We start from the raw sequence: 16456 nt of genomic DNA, 5'->3' as shown, positions 1-16456 counted from the left end.
TTCGTTTGATACCCATATCGTACAAACACATTCTAGAGTCACCCCTGGCCCACCCTAATGACGATATCTCGAAAAGGCGTCCACCTATAGACCTCATGCCCACTCCCTCTTAAAATGCTCAGTAACACCTTTCGTTTGATACCCATATCGTACAAACACATTCTAGAGTCACCCCTGGCCCACCCTAATGACGATATCTCGAAAAGGCGTCCACCTATAGACCTCATGCCCACTCCCTCTTAAAATGCTCAGTAACACCTTTCATTTGATACCCATATCGTACAAACACATTCTAGAGTCACCCCTGGTCCACCTTAATGGCGATATCTCGAAAAGGCGTCCACCGATAGAGCTAAGGCCCACTCCCTCTTAAAATGCTCAGTAACACCTTTCATTTGATACCCATATCGTACAAACAAATTCTAGAGTCACCCCTGGTCCACCTTTATGGCGATATCTCGAAAAGGCGTCCACCTATAGAACTAAGGCCCACGCTCTTTTATGGCAATATCTCGAAAAGGCATCCACCTATGGAACTAAGGCCCACTCCCTTTTAAGATACTCATTAACACCTTTCATTTGATACCCATATTGTACAAACGCATTCTAGAATCACCCCTGATCCACGCTTATGGCGATATCCCGAAAAGGCGTCCACCGATAGACATAAGGCCCACTCCCTCTTAAAATGCTCAGTAACACCTTTCATTTGATACCCATAGTGTACAAACAAATTCTAGGGTCAACCCTGATCCACCTTTATGGCTATATCCCTAAATGGCGTCCACTTATAGAACTATGGCCCACTCCCTCTTAAAATACTCTTTAATACCTTTCATTTGATACACATGTCATACAAACACATTCCAGGGTTACCCTCGGTTCATTTTCCTACATGGTTATTTTCCCCTATGTTGCCACCATAGCTCTCAACTGAGTATGTAATGTTCGGTTACACCCGAACTTAACCTTCCTTACTTGTTTATTTTATATTTATCTTAAAAATCGTTTAGTTATGTACATCTGTTCACTATATATTTCTTATCTTATTCATCCGATTATTTGGAGATTACGAACGGGATAAGATTATTGTTCAGCCACATTCATGAAAGGTATGAAGTCTTCGGCACAGCCGAAAACAGTCCCGTCCTTACTTGTTTCTTTTAAATTCTGCTTACGCGCGCGTGAACAATTATGCGGCAATTACCCACCGACGTGTGCCGTACGTACGGCCGTTTGTCGTACGAAGCACGTTTGACCGAACTCTCAAGCCCGTAGGAATCATTGTGTGCGTCTGTGTACATGTACATAACATATTTGTGTGTGTATTGTTTACAGATAAGCACTGTTGCCATTGACCATTTTGCATGCATGCTTATGGAAACATCAACTTTTTCCAATTTAATTTTTGATGTTGTAAAAGGCTGGAATTAATATTAAATAAATATAAATAGATTACATATTTATAATCTGCACCTTTACATAATTATTTCGAATTATTTTCACAATTTATCAAACTTTAATTAGGTGTTTTTGCATAAAACTGCACACGGTCAAAAATTAACGCACAAAAGTTTACTAGGCAACTCTGTCTAGTGAGAGAGCGATCAGCTGACACGTTCATACGGAAAAAATCAAAATTGTTTTGATTTCTACGTTCCGGGCTACGTACGTACGGGCGTTGCACGTCGGTGAGTTTTCGTTTACATTGCACACTCATAAGATAGGTCGTGTCAGCTGACACGTTTTTTCTACGTACGTTCGTGAGTAACCACGGCTTTAGTGTTCATGTTAAGCGTCAAACATTGTCAATTCAACTATGCAAATAATTAGAGTACAAAAGTTCATACAAGTAAACAAAGCGCTAACTTTAAGAAACAAGTACACATACACACATACATCTATATAGATACGCAAGTTTGTAAATAAAAAAATTTTTAATTGTTTATTTGTATAATGTGTAGGTACGCGTGTGCCACAAAATGAGTCGCGCCCGAAAATAATTTGAAATTCATTCATCAGAATGGGTTAAGTCAAATAAACATTTGCATACATACAAATACAAAGATAAGCACAATACCAACGTACGTACATTCATACATATGTACATCACCATTTGCACTCGCATTAATGTTTGTACGTGCTCGCTTACAAAAGCGGTACAATTTTTTTTTTATACTCAGTTGAGCAGAGCTCACAGAGTATATTAAGTTTGATTGGATAACGGTTGGTTGTACAGGTATAAAGGAATCGAGATAGATACAGACTTCCATATATCAAAATCATCAAGATAGAAAAAAAATTTGATTGAACCATGTCCGTCCGTCCGTTAACACGATAACTTGAGTAAATTTTGAGATATCTTGATGAAATTTGGTATGTAGGTTTCTGAGCACTCATCTCAGATCGCTATTTAAAATGAACGATATCGGACTATAACCACGCCCATTTTTTCGATATCGAAAATTTCGAAAAACCGAAAAAGTGCAATAATTCATTACCAAAGACAGGTAAAGCGAAGAAATTTGGTAGGTGAGTTGAACCTATGACGCAGAATAAAAAATTAGTAAAATTTTGGACAATGGGCGTGGCACCGCCCACTTTTAAAAGAAGGTAATTTAAAATTTTGCAAGCTGTAATTTGGCAGTCATTGAAGATAGCACGATGAAATTTTGCAGGAGCATTACTCCTATTACTGTATGTACGCTTGATAAAAATTAGCAAAATCGGAGAAGGACCACGCACACTTTTAAAAAAAATTTTTTTAAAGTAAAATTTTAACAAAAAATTTAATATCTTTACAGTATATAAGTAAATTATGTCAACATTCAACTCCAGTAATGATATGGTGCAACAAAATACAAAAATAAAAGAAAATTTCAAAATGGGCGTGGCTCCGCCCTTTTCAATTTAATTTGTCTAGGATACATTTAATGCCATAAGTCGAACAAAAATTTACCAATCCTTCTCAAATTTGGTAGGAGCATAGATTCTGTGACGGTAACTGTTCTCTGTGAAAATGGGCGAAATCGGTGGAAGCTACGCCCAGTTTTTATACACAGTCCACCGTCTGTCTTTCCGCTCGGCCGTTAACACAATAACTTGAGCAAAAACCGATATATCTTTACTAAACTTAGCCCACGTACTTATCTGAACTCACTTTATCTTGGTATAAAAAAAAGCCGAAATCCGACCATAACCACGCCCACTTTATCGATATCGAAAATTACGAAAAATGAATAAAATGCCATAATTCTATACCAACTACGAAAAAAGGGATGAAACATGGTAACTGGATTGGTTTATTGACGCAAAATATAACTTTAGAAAAAACTTTGTAAAATGGTTGTAACACCTACCATATTAAGTAGAAGAAAACGAAAAAGTTCTGCAGGGCGAAATAAAAAACTCTTGAAATCTTGGCAGGTATTACATATATAAATAAATTAACGGTATCCAACAGATGATGTTCTGGGTTACCCTGGTCCACATTTTGTTCGATATCTGGAAAACGCCTTCACATATACAACTACCACCACTCCCTTTTAAACTCTCATTAATACCTTTAATTTGATACCCATATCGTACAAACACATTCTAGAGTCCCCCCTGGTCCACCTTTATGCTGATATTTCGAAACGACGTCCACCTACAGAACTAAGGCCCACTCCCTTTTAAAGTACTCATTAACACCTTTCGTTTGATACTCATATTGTACAAACGCATTCTAGAGTGACCCCTGGTCCACCTTTATGGCGATATCTCGAAAAAGCGACCACCTATAAAACTACCACCACTCCCTTTTAAAACCCTCATTAATACCTTTCATTTGATACCCGTATCGTACAAACAAATTCTAGGGTCACTCCTGGTCCACCTTTATGGCGATATCTCGAAACGGCATCCACCTATGGAACTAAGGATTACTCCCTTTTAAAGTACTCATTAACACCTTTCATTTGATACCCATATCGTACAAACAAATTCTCGAGTCAGGCTTGGTCCACCTTTATGGCGATATCCCTAAATGGCGTCCATCTATAGATCTATGGCCCACTTCCTCTTAAAATACTCTTTAATACCTTCCATTTGATACACATGTCATACAAACACATTCCAGGGTTACCCTCGGTTCATTTTCCTACATGGTTATTTTCCCTTATGTTGTCACCATAGCTCTCAACTGAGTATGTAATGTTCGGTTACACCCGAACTTAACCTTCCTTACTTGTTTTTTCATATTTTATTCAGTTGTTTAATGACTTGTAGTACAGTATAGGTAATGTGTTTGTTGCATTTATTTGCATTTATTTTAATTTTATTATGATTACACTCATACTGTTATTATTTAAGTGCTATTGTACAAGTCTGGTTTTTTGTTTTTGTTTGTATGCGCTTTTTTCCTTTCAACTCATTTTGTGATGTCACTTTTTATGATTTTAATCTGCTTTGAGAGCAAATGTGCCCACATAGATAACTTTATGTATAAGCCGACGGAAATTGATTATTAATTTTGAGAACAATAAAATTTTTGACAACAAAAAACACTCATCCGCCATGTACAACCCACAAAATTCACGCAAAATGCAGTAGACATACTAAGAATTGTTTTGTATGCAAATAAGCTCTTTTTACAGCTTTTTATGTTTTCCGAGGTGGTAGAGAGCTTTTTTGTAAACATGAATATTCGGTATATTAATCATTAGAAAAAAACTCTACTCAAATATATAGTGAGTAATGTAGATGTTTGCTCCGTAGACGTCCCAATTAGACTGTGCGGGATTAAGAGAAGGCGAGAGGTGTCATGATCGACCAAGCGGGAAAGGAGTGGGTTCGAGCGCGGAGCTGTAAAGTGCCGAAGATCATGTGTAGGTCTTATAACCTTAGACTAACAAAGTTGCTTCTGTTAGAAAGTATAGTTTATTGAGTTCATTTCGTTAGATCCCCAATCGGCATCAGTAAATCCACAAATGTCCTCACTGACTCCAGTCGAAAATTTTAAACTCCAATCCGTCGTACCTTGTAAATATCGGAATGCACTTTTCACTGCTGACCAATGAGCGTTCGAAGAATTGTTATTAAATTTACTCAAATGATTAGCAGTATGACAGATATCAGGACGAGATGTTTGAGCTAAATACATCAAACTTCCTACTGCTTCCTGATACGGTACATTTTGCATTTCTTGTTTTTCAGCTTCGGATGTTAATTTCTTTAGTTTTGTATTCGGATGAGAGGTGTTCCAATAGGCTTACAATCTGGCATACCAAATTTTTTTAATATTTTTCTATACAGGCTTTTTGATTAAGCCTAATTTGATTTTTTTCGTCTTTCTACATGCATTCCCAAGCAAAATTTAATCGTGCCCAAATCTTTCGTTTTAAATTTGTTCATTAAATAATCTTTTAGCCGGTTCTTCATTTCTGTATCGTTGGTAAAAATTAGCAAGTCATCAACTTAAATGGTAACGTAAATCCTCAAATGATTATGGATTTTATAGTAAACACATGGATCAGTTTTTGAGCGAATTAAAGTTCTTTGTCTAACATTAAATTCCAAGATAAACTTGCCTGTTTCAAACCGTATAATACCTTTTTTAATTTGCAAACCTTCGTCGGCTGTTTATTGTTCAGGAAATTCGGTTGCTCCATATAAACTTCTTCGCGTAAATCGCTTTTCAAAAACGTCGTGATTGCGTCCATCTGTTCGATTTCCATTTTGTATTTTACAGCAAGCGCTAGTAAAAGTGTAATTGAAGTATATCGAACTACCGTGGAATATGTTTCCGTGTAATCTACGCCATTGCGTTGACTACAACCCTTTATCATAATTCGTATTCTAACAGCTTCCATCATTAAAAAGGGAGGACTGTAGACTCACGACGGGTATTCTGACTGGACACCGCCTTCTGGCGTCACATGCTTTTAAATTAGGCTTTGTCAGTGATAGCAGATGTAGGAAGTGCGTGTTGGAGAAGGAAATGATCGAGCACGTTCTGTGCTCGTGCCCTGCGCTTTCCAGGATAAGACTCCAGCTTTAGGAGTGACATAGCTGTCAGATCTAGAAGCAGCAAGTGACTTAAGTCCTAAACAACTTTTAGTATTTGCCAAGAGGACGGAGTTATTTCATAACATAGGCCCCGGTTTTTGATAGGGTTTTTAAGGTTATTCGTTAAAACAAACTTCAGGTAACACTACGGACTCATTCAGTCGATGTGAGGTCCTCATGCAACGGCCAGTTCAACCTAACCTAAAGTTGTGTTTACTATTTCAAATAATTAGCAGTATCATGTTTTTGGTACAGTTGACGTGGCTACCTGAAAGTTTGTGAAGTCGTTTTTAAAAAGTTTTCTGGACTATTTTTATAATCTACTTCTTATCGACGAGTTATCGGATTGTTATCTTTGTATTATGAAAGACTTACAGACCAGTTATCGATTTGTTGTCGAAGTTCTACACAATTGGCGGCCACCGTGGTGTGATGGTAGCGTGCTTCGTCTACCACACCGTATGCCCTGGGTTCACACCCCGAGCAAAGCAACATCAAAATTTTAGAAATAAGGTTTTTCAATTAGAAGAAAATTTTTCTAAGCGGGGTCGCCCCTCTGCAGTGTTTGGCAAGCGCTCCGGGTGCATTTCTGCAATGAAAAGCTCTCAGTGAAAACTCATCTGCCTTGCAGATGCCGTTCGGAGTCGGCATAAAACATGTAGGTCCCGTCCGGCCAATTTGTAGGGAAAAGCAAGAGGAGCACGACGCAAATTGGAAGAGAAGCTCGGCCTTAGATCTCTTCGGAGGTTATCGCGCCTTACATTTATTTTTTTTTTATCTACACAATTGCCATCGATAGCAAAGGTGATCAATTAGTTATCGATTTTTTATCGATGAGTTATCTGCTTTTATCGAAAATTTATGGTTATGATTTTCAAAAGTTATGGATTAACTATCTACAGGTTTCGATTATTTATCAAAATGCTATCGATATGTTCAACTCAAAAAGCAGTCGATTTTTTATCGAAAAATTTTCAATCTGTTTAATAAAAAATATCGTTCTGACATCGGAGTGGTAACAGTTCGTTTTCGGCGCGTTACCAGTGAAATAAGTGCCGACAGCAAACCAACTGTCCTTCCGTCTTCACCTCCCTTTATCACTCTTTCAATTCTTTCTTTTTTTTCTATATCCGCAGTTTTAAAGCTTTTTTTCCTTCTACTATTCCACCCACCTTCATTGACTTGCTTTACTCCTTTGTCTCACCCTTCGCTTTCATGTTTTTTTTTCTTTACGCTCTCCTCTTCTCCTCTTGCATTCTTCCAACCTTTCCCTTAACCTCTATCCCTCCATATTCGATTCCTCATCCATGCCTTAATTTTCTCCCCCTTGTTTTTCTCTTCTTTTAAGCCGAGCTTCTCTTCAAACTTAGGTCGTGCTTCATTTTTAATTTTTCCTACAAATTATCGGGACGGGAACTACTTTAGAAGCTTTTCATGGCAAAAATAAACTCAGAGTTCTTTTCATATCACGGCCGAGGGGCGATCACGATTCGAAAAACTTTCTCCTGATGAAATTTTGTATGTTGCTTGCGCGGGCCGTGAACCCAGAATCATCTGCATGGTAGGCGGAGCACGCTACCACCGCACCACGACGGCCGCCGCTATTTTAAGGCTACACAGAAGCGAGCCTTTTAGAGTTCATTCGCGTTGTATGCAATCAGTAGATTCTTAACCCAATACCTCATAACTACTCGTAACAACTATGTAGACCAAAGTACTTATAATATTTTTACTTTTCATAACTTTAATCTAGGCCATTGTCGAAGAGTTTGTTATTTCTAGCAATGACACTCAATGCGAGTTTATTTTTGCACATTCATTTAGTTCTTGATAAACTCTTCAGATCCACATTAGCCTTGTTGCGCTCTTGACTCTGACATACATACATTTATATATAATATGGCACATAGTTAATGAAAAAATGCAACATGTAACAAATCACGAATTTTGCTTTTACAACAAAAACATAGTGTATTTACATATGTACATATGTAATCGAGTGTTCTATTGTTAATCATAAATAGATACATAAACCTGATGTTGGGTACTTACACAATTTTTGTTGACGTGGCAATATTAAAGTGCAACAAAACACACCTAATACAATCACCATAAATAAAAAATATTTACTAATATAAACAATTGAGATGCATGATTGTATTGTTGTGCCTAATTTTTTATTCATGCATGCCAACATTTTTAGTTATAATATTTATATTGTAACGAATTTTGAGAAATTCCGCTTATTTGCAACCTTCTACTAACGTTCGAATCACTAAACTGTTGAATAAATAACTCCAATATTCAATAATGCAAAATGGTCTTTATTAGACTGCTTTCACAATAACACTTCTACTTCTCGACAGATAGCGTGCTTAAATCAAACTGATTACTGATTCTCAGCTTTACCTCCTTCTATACTCTGTGATTTTCTCGTTCGCATTCTTCTAGGCTTTTCTAGAATTTAACTTAGTTACCAGCTATAAAATTACCATCTATAACTACAGATGCGCGTGTATATGTGAGTGATACTTGCACAAATTATTGCCTACTTTTGTAAGCATCGCAGATAAGATATATGCATGTATTTGTGCGTTTTCTCTCCGCTGCGTGTACGTACATATGTTGATTCGTTTATGTAGATACAAGTGACTGCTTGCTTTATTGTTGTTGTGGTTTTATTTACTTAGTATCAGATTAGTGATGTGAGTATCACCTAGTGTCATTAATATTCGTCACAATATAAAAGAGTCAGTCACTGTCAATTTCGTTGCGACTCAATCAAACACTTGAAGAAATCAAAATAAACGAAAACAGAGCAAAATTCTCATTTGATATTATTCATATTAATAACAAGTAAGGAAGGCTAAGTTCGGGTGTAACCGAACATTACATTAATCCAGCGAAGAATCAATCTTGCCAATAAATGCTACTTTGGACTAGGTAGGAAATTGAAAAGTAAAGTCCTCTCTCGGCGAACGTAAATCATACTCTACAAGTCACTTATCGTACCCGTCCTGCTATATGGGGCAGACGCATGGACCATGACAACAGCAGATGAAGCGGCTTTGGGAGTGTTCGAGAGAAAAGTTCTTCGAAAGATTTATGGACCTATACGCGTTGGCGATGGCGAGTACCGAAGAAGATTTAATGATGAGCTGTACGAGCTATACGCAGACATCAACATAGTCCAGCGAATTAAAATGCAGCGGCTGCGCTGGCTAGGCCATGTTATGCGAATGAAAGATGATGCTCCGGCCAAGAAAGTATTTCTATCGGAACCCGCCTATGGAAGCAAAGGTAGAGGGCGGCCCCCACTCCGTTGGAAGGACCAGGTGGAAAACGATTTAAACTCCCTTGGTGTGACCAATTGGCGCCGGTTGGCGGAGCGAAGGAGCGACTGGCGCGCCTCGTTGGACGGCCACAACCGTTTAGACGGTTAAGCGCCAATTAAGTAAGTAAGTAAGTAACCCTGGAATGTGTTTGTATGATAGGGTTTGAAATGGAAGGTATTAAAGAGTATTTTAAAAGGGAGTCGGCCATAGTTCTATAGGTGGACGCCATTTCGGGATTTCGCCATAAAGGTGGACCAGGGGTGACTCTAGAATGTGTTTTTATGATATGGGTTTCAAATTAAAGGTATTAATGAGGATTTTAAAAGGGAGTGGCCCTTAGTTGTATTTGTGAAGGCGTTTTCGAGATATCGACCAAAATGTGGACCAGGGTGACCCAGAACATCATCTGTCGGGTACCGCTAATTTATTTATATAAGAAATACCAGGACCAGTATTCCTGCCAAGATTCCAAGGGCGTTTGATTTCGCCCTGCAGAACTTTTGTCATTTTCTTCTACTTAATATTAGTAGGTGTCACATCCATTTTAAAAAGTTTTTTCTAAAGTTATATTTTGCGTCAATAAACCAATCTAATTACCATGTTTCATCTCTTTTTTCATATTTGGTATAGAATTATGGCATTTTTTTCATTTTTCGTAATTTTCATATCGAAAAAGTGGGCGTTGTCATAGTCGGATTTCGGCCATTTTTTATACCAAGATAAAGTCAGTTCAGATAAGTACGTGAACTAAGTTTAGTAAAGATATGTCGATTTTGGCTCAAGTTAACGTATTAACGGCCGAGCGGAAGGACAGACGGTCGACTGTGTAAAAAACTGGGCGTGGCTTCACCCGATTTCGCCCATTTTCACAGAAAACAGTTATCGTCATAGAATCTATGCCTCTATCAAATTTCATAAGGATTGGTAAATTTTTATTCGACTTATGGCATTAAAAGTATCCTAGACAAATTAAATGATATCATTACTGGAGTTGAATGTTGACATAATTTACTTATATACTATAAATATATTCAATTTTTTGTTAAAATTTGACTTTTAAAAAAAATTTTTTTTTTCGCTAATTTTTCCTGAGCACACATATAGTAATAAATAAAAACGTTCCTGCCAAATTTCATCATGATATCTTCAACGACTGCCAAATTACAGCTTGCAAAACTTTGAAATTACCTTCTATTAAAAGTGGGCGGTGCCACGCCTATTGTCCAAAATTTTACTAAGTTTCTATTCTGTTTCATAAGGTCAACCCACCTATCATGTTTCATCGCTTTAGCCGTCTTTAGTAATGAATTATCGCACTTTTCCGGTTTTTCGAAATTTTCGATATCGAAAAAGTGGGCGTGGTTATAGTCCGATTTCGTTCATTTTAAATAAATAGCGATCTTAGATGGGTGCCCAGGAACCTACATACCAAATTTTATCAAGATACTTCAAAATTTACTCAAGTTGTCGTGTTTACGGACGGACGGACGGAAATGGCTAAATGAATTTCTTTTTTCGCCCAGATCAATTTGAAGTCTATATCTATCTCGATTAGTTTATGCCGTTACGGATTACGGTTATGTGAACAAAGTTAATATACTCTGTGAGCTCTGCTCAGCTGAGTATAAAAATAATATTTAAGCATAGTAAATAGGCAAATAAATAAAGTCATAGTAAACTAATTGAAAAGATAGTTGAACTTCGCTACTCGCGTACAATGATAAACTAACAAATTGTAGGTAACTTGAACTTTATAAGGTTTAACGAATGAACTTAAAAAATTTCAAGATCTTAATGCACTTATTAAAGCACTTTTGAATATAAATAATAAGAGAAGAGATAATAGGCCGAGCTTCTCTTCCAATTTGCGTCGTGCTCCTCTTGCTTTTCCCTACAAATTGGCCGGACGGGACCTACTTGTTGTATGCCGGCTCCGAACGGCGTCTGCCAGGCATATGCGTTTTCACTGAGAAGTTTTCCATGGCAGAATTACACACGGGGCACGGAGTGTCTGCCAAGCACTGCCGAGGGGCAACTCCGCTTAGAAAAATTGTCTTCTAACTGAAAAAACTTGTTGCAAAAATTTTGATGTTGCTTTGCCCGGGGCGTGGACCCAGGATCTTCAGTATGGTAAGCGGAGCACGCTACCATAGCATAACGGCGGCCGCCAATTTGAACGTGAATCACTACAAAATAATAAATTAAAAAAGTTAATGGTTACTGTGGAAACTCTCAATGAAATATTACTGAGCATAGACGGTAGCGGCTCCTGACGCCGCCGGGACATGGAGATAGTGTCCTTGCCTACCATATATGCTTCAAAAAAGTCTTTTAAAACGGGGTTACCACTTTCTTTACAAAAATTAAACTACATTATCACATGTCTAAAAATATATTATAACGAATTTTTGCAATTATATTTTCGTTCGAGTCACTGAACTTTCGAGCAGGCAAACACCAATGTTAGTTACAACAAAAAGTTCTTTATACACCACAACAATATTAGAATTTCGCAATTTAATTTATTCACGTACTTCACTTCTAACGTGCTTAAATCAAGCTGATCGACTATTCCTTAGATTGCGCTGCTTATTTACCATTCAGTTGGGTCATCATTATTTTCCCCCTGGGTCTAAACTTTTTGAGAGCAGCCTTCCCAAATAGTGCTTGTTTACTTTTTGTTCTTCTGTTTATCATATTCACTAAGCACATGTGTGTGTGTTTCATACAATGCTTTCTGCACTCTTTGTTGTTGTGTGCATGTATGTGTAGCTGTTTAATTTCTCATCTGCTATTGTTGTGCTGCATTTATTTACTAGCGTCATAGTGATTTGTCAATTATTCATTCCTATCAGATACATTTCCCGCTCCAAATGCTGCCACTCTTTCCAAGTGAACTAATTTCCTTTCGCATTAATTAAGCGCGATTGCCCTCATTGCTTTTAAGAATATGGAAAAATATAATTATTTCAAACATTATTTTTATTTTTTATTTATTTAATAATTTGGGAAACATTTTCGAAACGTGACATCAAAACGTTTAAAGCGACAGCTGTTTCGATTATACCTTGTAAATCTCCTAGAAGTCTTTTCTCCCGCGAATGCGACTCGAGCCTGCACTCGTGCGATGATTGAACTGTTACAAAAGCATTCAGATACGCCACGCCTTCGTTTTATGTAAACTCATTCCAATTGCCTTCCTTGCATAGTTTATTCTTTGCAGAGTACATAAATTTGTATATTATCATGTGTCTAAGCTATAATTTTTGTTGTTAGCGGTTTCAAAGAAACTGGTATTTGCTTTATTCTATTTCTAGAACAGTGATGCACAAGGCCGGCAGTGCCTCGAGTACAAACGCAACTTTTTTGTAGTAGTATGTGTTTGTGTGAATTTTTAGGCATTGAATTCGCCAATGAAATGTTAAGTACAAGATAAAACTGATCGATTGTTTGCTTAAAAAATCTCTCTCGCTGCGCTCACACGACATGTTGGTGAACGCTGAAAAGTTTTCCGAAGCTCTCGAGTAGTATGGTGAAACGTTTCAATAGAACATTGGAGGAGCATTTAGGGAAAGTAGTAGACAAGTACCATAAGGAGTGGGATACCCGAATACCATTATTCTTGATGGCTTACCGATCAGCAGTGCATGAGACAACGGGTCAAACCCCTGCAAAAGTAATTTTTGGCAATGACCTTCGACTGCCAGCTGATTTGAAGCTTCGGATAGATGCCGATGTGGAGAGAAATGTCAAGAAATCCACTGGTGTCTTGGAAGAAGAGCTGAGAGAGATACGCGATCTTGTAATGCAACGAGCAAAGATTATGAGTGACAAGATGAAAGCCAGATAGGATAAAGCAATTAATTCGGAAGGTTTTCAGGAAGGAGATTTGGTGCAGTTGTACAATCCACAACGAAAAAAAGGTTTGTCCCCGAAATTGCAGTGTAATTGGGAAGGCCCATACAAAATATAAAACGGATCAACGATGTAGTTTACCGCATACAAACCATTGGCAAACCTCGAACCAAAACGAAAGTGGTTCATTTGGAAAGGCTGGCAGCGTTTAGATCGAGAGATTTGCATACTTTCGGGAGTATCTCAGATTTATGCATGTGGTTGTGCGTTGCTTCTCCGCTGCGTGTATGTACATATGTGCAGACATAATGATTGAATTATTGATGTGCATGCAAGTCACTGCTTAGCATCGGCTTAGAGATGATCAACTCCACTTAGGTGGAGGGCAGTGTAACGAATATTAGCAGCACTAAGGGATACCAATCATTATGTCTGCACATATGTACATACACGCAGCGGAGAAGCAACGCACAACCACAAGCATAAATCTGAGATACTCCCGAAAGTATGCAATTACAATTGTGTTCACACATACACGTGCATCAGTAGTTTTAGTTATATAGCAGTAACTAAGTAAATTCTGGAAAAGCCTAGAACTATGCAACGAGGAAACCAGACAATATAAAAGGCGGCAACAGTGGAGGCGCGACAATCAGTTTCATTTAAGCAAGCTATTGGTTGTGAAGTATCAGTGTTATTGTGAAGTACTTTAATAAAGGCCATTTTGCATTATTAAATATTGGAGTTATTTATTCAGCAGTTTAGTGATTCGAACTTAGCAGAAGGTTGCAAATAAGAGGATTTGCAGTAAATTCGTTACAATATCAAAGATTGTAGACTGAGATACGCCTGTAACTATAGTCAGGAAAAGCGCATATCCTTCGACAGAATAACTTCTCGAACTTTTTTCAGTTTGTGGTACAGAGATGAAGGAGTCCTCAATCCTATCTTCAGAGGTTATTGTCAGGAAATCGAACTGGTGATTTGTTATGGACAAGTTATTTTGAAATCGGCGTGTTTTCGATTTGTTATTAACGAATTATCACTTTGATACCCATGGCAACGTTACCGAAGACTCATAAATTTTTATTGAACAGATACCGATAAAAGTTGATTAATACGATAAACTGTTGACTCTCCTGATACGGCGAAAGGTAGTTTTGCTCCAGATTTCGCTGCTGAAACAACCCCGCCACCTGCGTTATCACAGTAACCGCCAACCATTTCGCTTACACTCCATAAATTTAAAAACACTTCCGCTCATATTCACTACAAAAATTCAAATTTTTGTTTGGGTTGCCTTTAAGTTTATTTATGAATACGTTAAACGAAATACGTAAGTATGAATACGTATGTATATAGATATATGCATATAAACGTATTCAGTTTGCTTAAGTTGTTTAATAACAACACTTTGTCAGTATTTCAAGCGACTTCCTTGCCACGAAAGTAATTTTGGTATTCCGTTTGTAATAAATTACTCACATCTGTTTACAATAAATGATAACAGCAAGTTTTCTGTTGTAGGTAATTGTTGTTGCATTTGCTTCCGTGCTGCTTGAATTCGAGCAATTTGAAGTCGTGCCAAAAGCAATTGAGCATGTGAGTAGCGTGTGAACACCAAGGTACGTGTGACAAGTGCGAAGAAATGTGTTGCGCATGCGCAAACACTTTTATAATGCCAACAGTCAAACAAGACACGCTTGTAACAAATGATTGACGCTGGCAGCATGAATGTTTAGAATATTTTTCTGTCGCTGTCTACTCACATTAAATTTTATATGTAAACAATAATCAGTGTGATGGGAAAGTTTAGAGTGCTAGTTGGTTGGAATGTTGAGTGGATTAGAAAGAAGCTGGAATTTGAAAAGCTGATAAGCAAATAAATTGGTGAAATGAGAAAAAAGGATAATTTCATCTATTAGAGGAGTATTTCATGCTTTACATAGAGTTTATCAACGTTGTTCTTCTTTCAAAGGAGTATATGAGACTTACGTCGGATTGAGATCACTCTCGAAATAGAAGAGAATACGAGTAAATTTTTTCATCAGCAAAACTAAGCCTAAGGGCACAATAGACCAATAGATCGCAATGCTTATCCTCACACCACATATCTATCTAAGCCTAGTAGTATACGACGAGACCAAAACTGATTTTTGGCATATCTTTCCTTCTCTATTCGATTATGTTATCGTTTTTCGAGATCCGTTCGGTATGACTTCCGGATTATTTCTAAGCTTTGTCGTGTTCAGTTCAGGATCATTTTACGATTGTTAGGTGACCATTCGGAACTGCATATTAGATATTAAATCTAATGTTAATTGAAGTAGCATACGCATGCTTAAGTTGAGTTTGGCTTTTATTCCTGTTGCTATTGCTTTGCACGTAGACCTTGGCCCAATATAAACACGTCCACTTATAAATGTTAATAGTTCTCTGAAACGTTTTGAGTATAATTCTAAAATGGTCCTTACAACGTGTCGTGGAGGGTGAATTCAGTTACGCATATGTATATGCAGGACAATTGCACGACATGGAACCGAAGGCGGAGTAAGGACGTCAGTATTACGAACGTCAACGTAACTTTATACGCAACTTCGCTATGAAGAATGAATACACAGAATACTTTTCAGAAGGCGTACTATCTGTATGCTAATGAAATTCAGGCAATCTTTACAACAAAGGGAACGAGGGTAGTCGCATACGATTGCGATTTAGTTATACTAATCAGAGCAAACTCGTTCCAACGACTATCGAACCCAGAAATCGATTCATCATTATCTCTGCCTGTGTCCAAGACTGCAAACAAGATGGTCCACATTTTTGTAGGATTCAAAGAGTTGATCAGCGCAATACAAAGCATTATAGCGTCAAAGCTTCCACAACCCAATTGTCAACCTCACCTATGCAAGGGGAATCCTGTTACAAATATAAATGTATCATACACATATTTAGCAGGCGAGGCTCTGGCGACCCCAAGTTTCTCATGGACACGATCGAACACACTCGAAATTTTCTCTGAGTGGAAGTGAGGGAAGTTCCCATATGCGCCCTTTTAACAGGAGCTGACCTGGCCCTTAAATTAACCCTAAACTGTTTCGAAAAGAAGGCTTAAAGGTCCTTCAAACCCGTGAAATTGCCTTAGCTTGGTGAATGTTGTTGACAGTAGCCCTACGCCAAAACTGCGTTTTTGGTTGCTAGTAACCAGGGATGCACCT

General features: G+C 37.7%; 1 protein-coding gene across 9 annotated transcripts in view; it reads left to right on the top strand.

Annotated features, from left to right (window-relative positions):
- ths (thisbe) overlaps positions 1-16456 on the top strand; it is a 481670-nt gene that overhangs the window by 454008 nt on the left and 11206 nt on the right. The window lies entirely within an intron of this gene.

This window comes from Eurosta solidaginis, chromosome 3, assembly GCF_040869045.1.
Source record: "Eurosta solidaginis isolate ZX-2024a chromosome 3, ASM4086904v1, whole genome shotgun sequence".
Classification (NCBI taxonomy): domain Eukaryota; kingdom Metazoa; phylum Arthropoda; class Insecta; order Diptera; family Tephritidae; genus Eurosta; species Eurosta solidaginis.
This window is presented reverse-complemented; position numbering and strand designations above follow the sequence as displayed.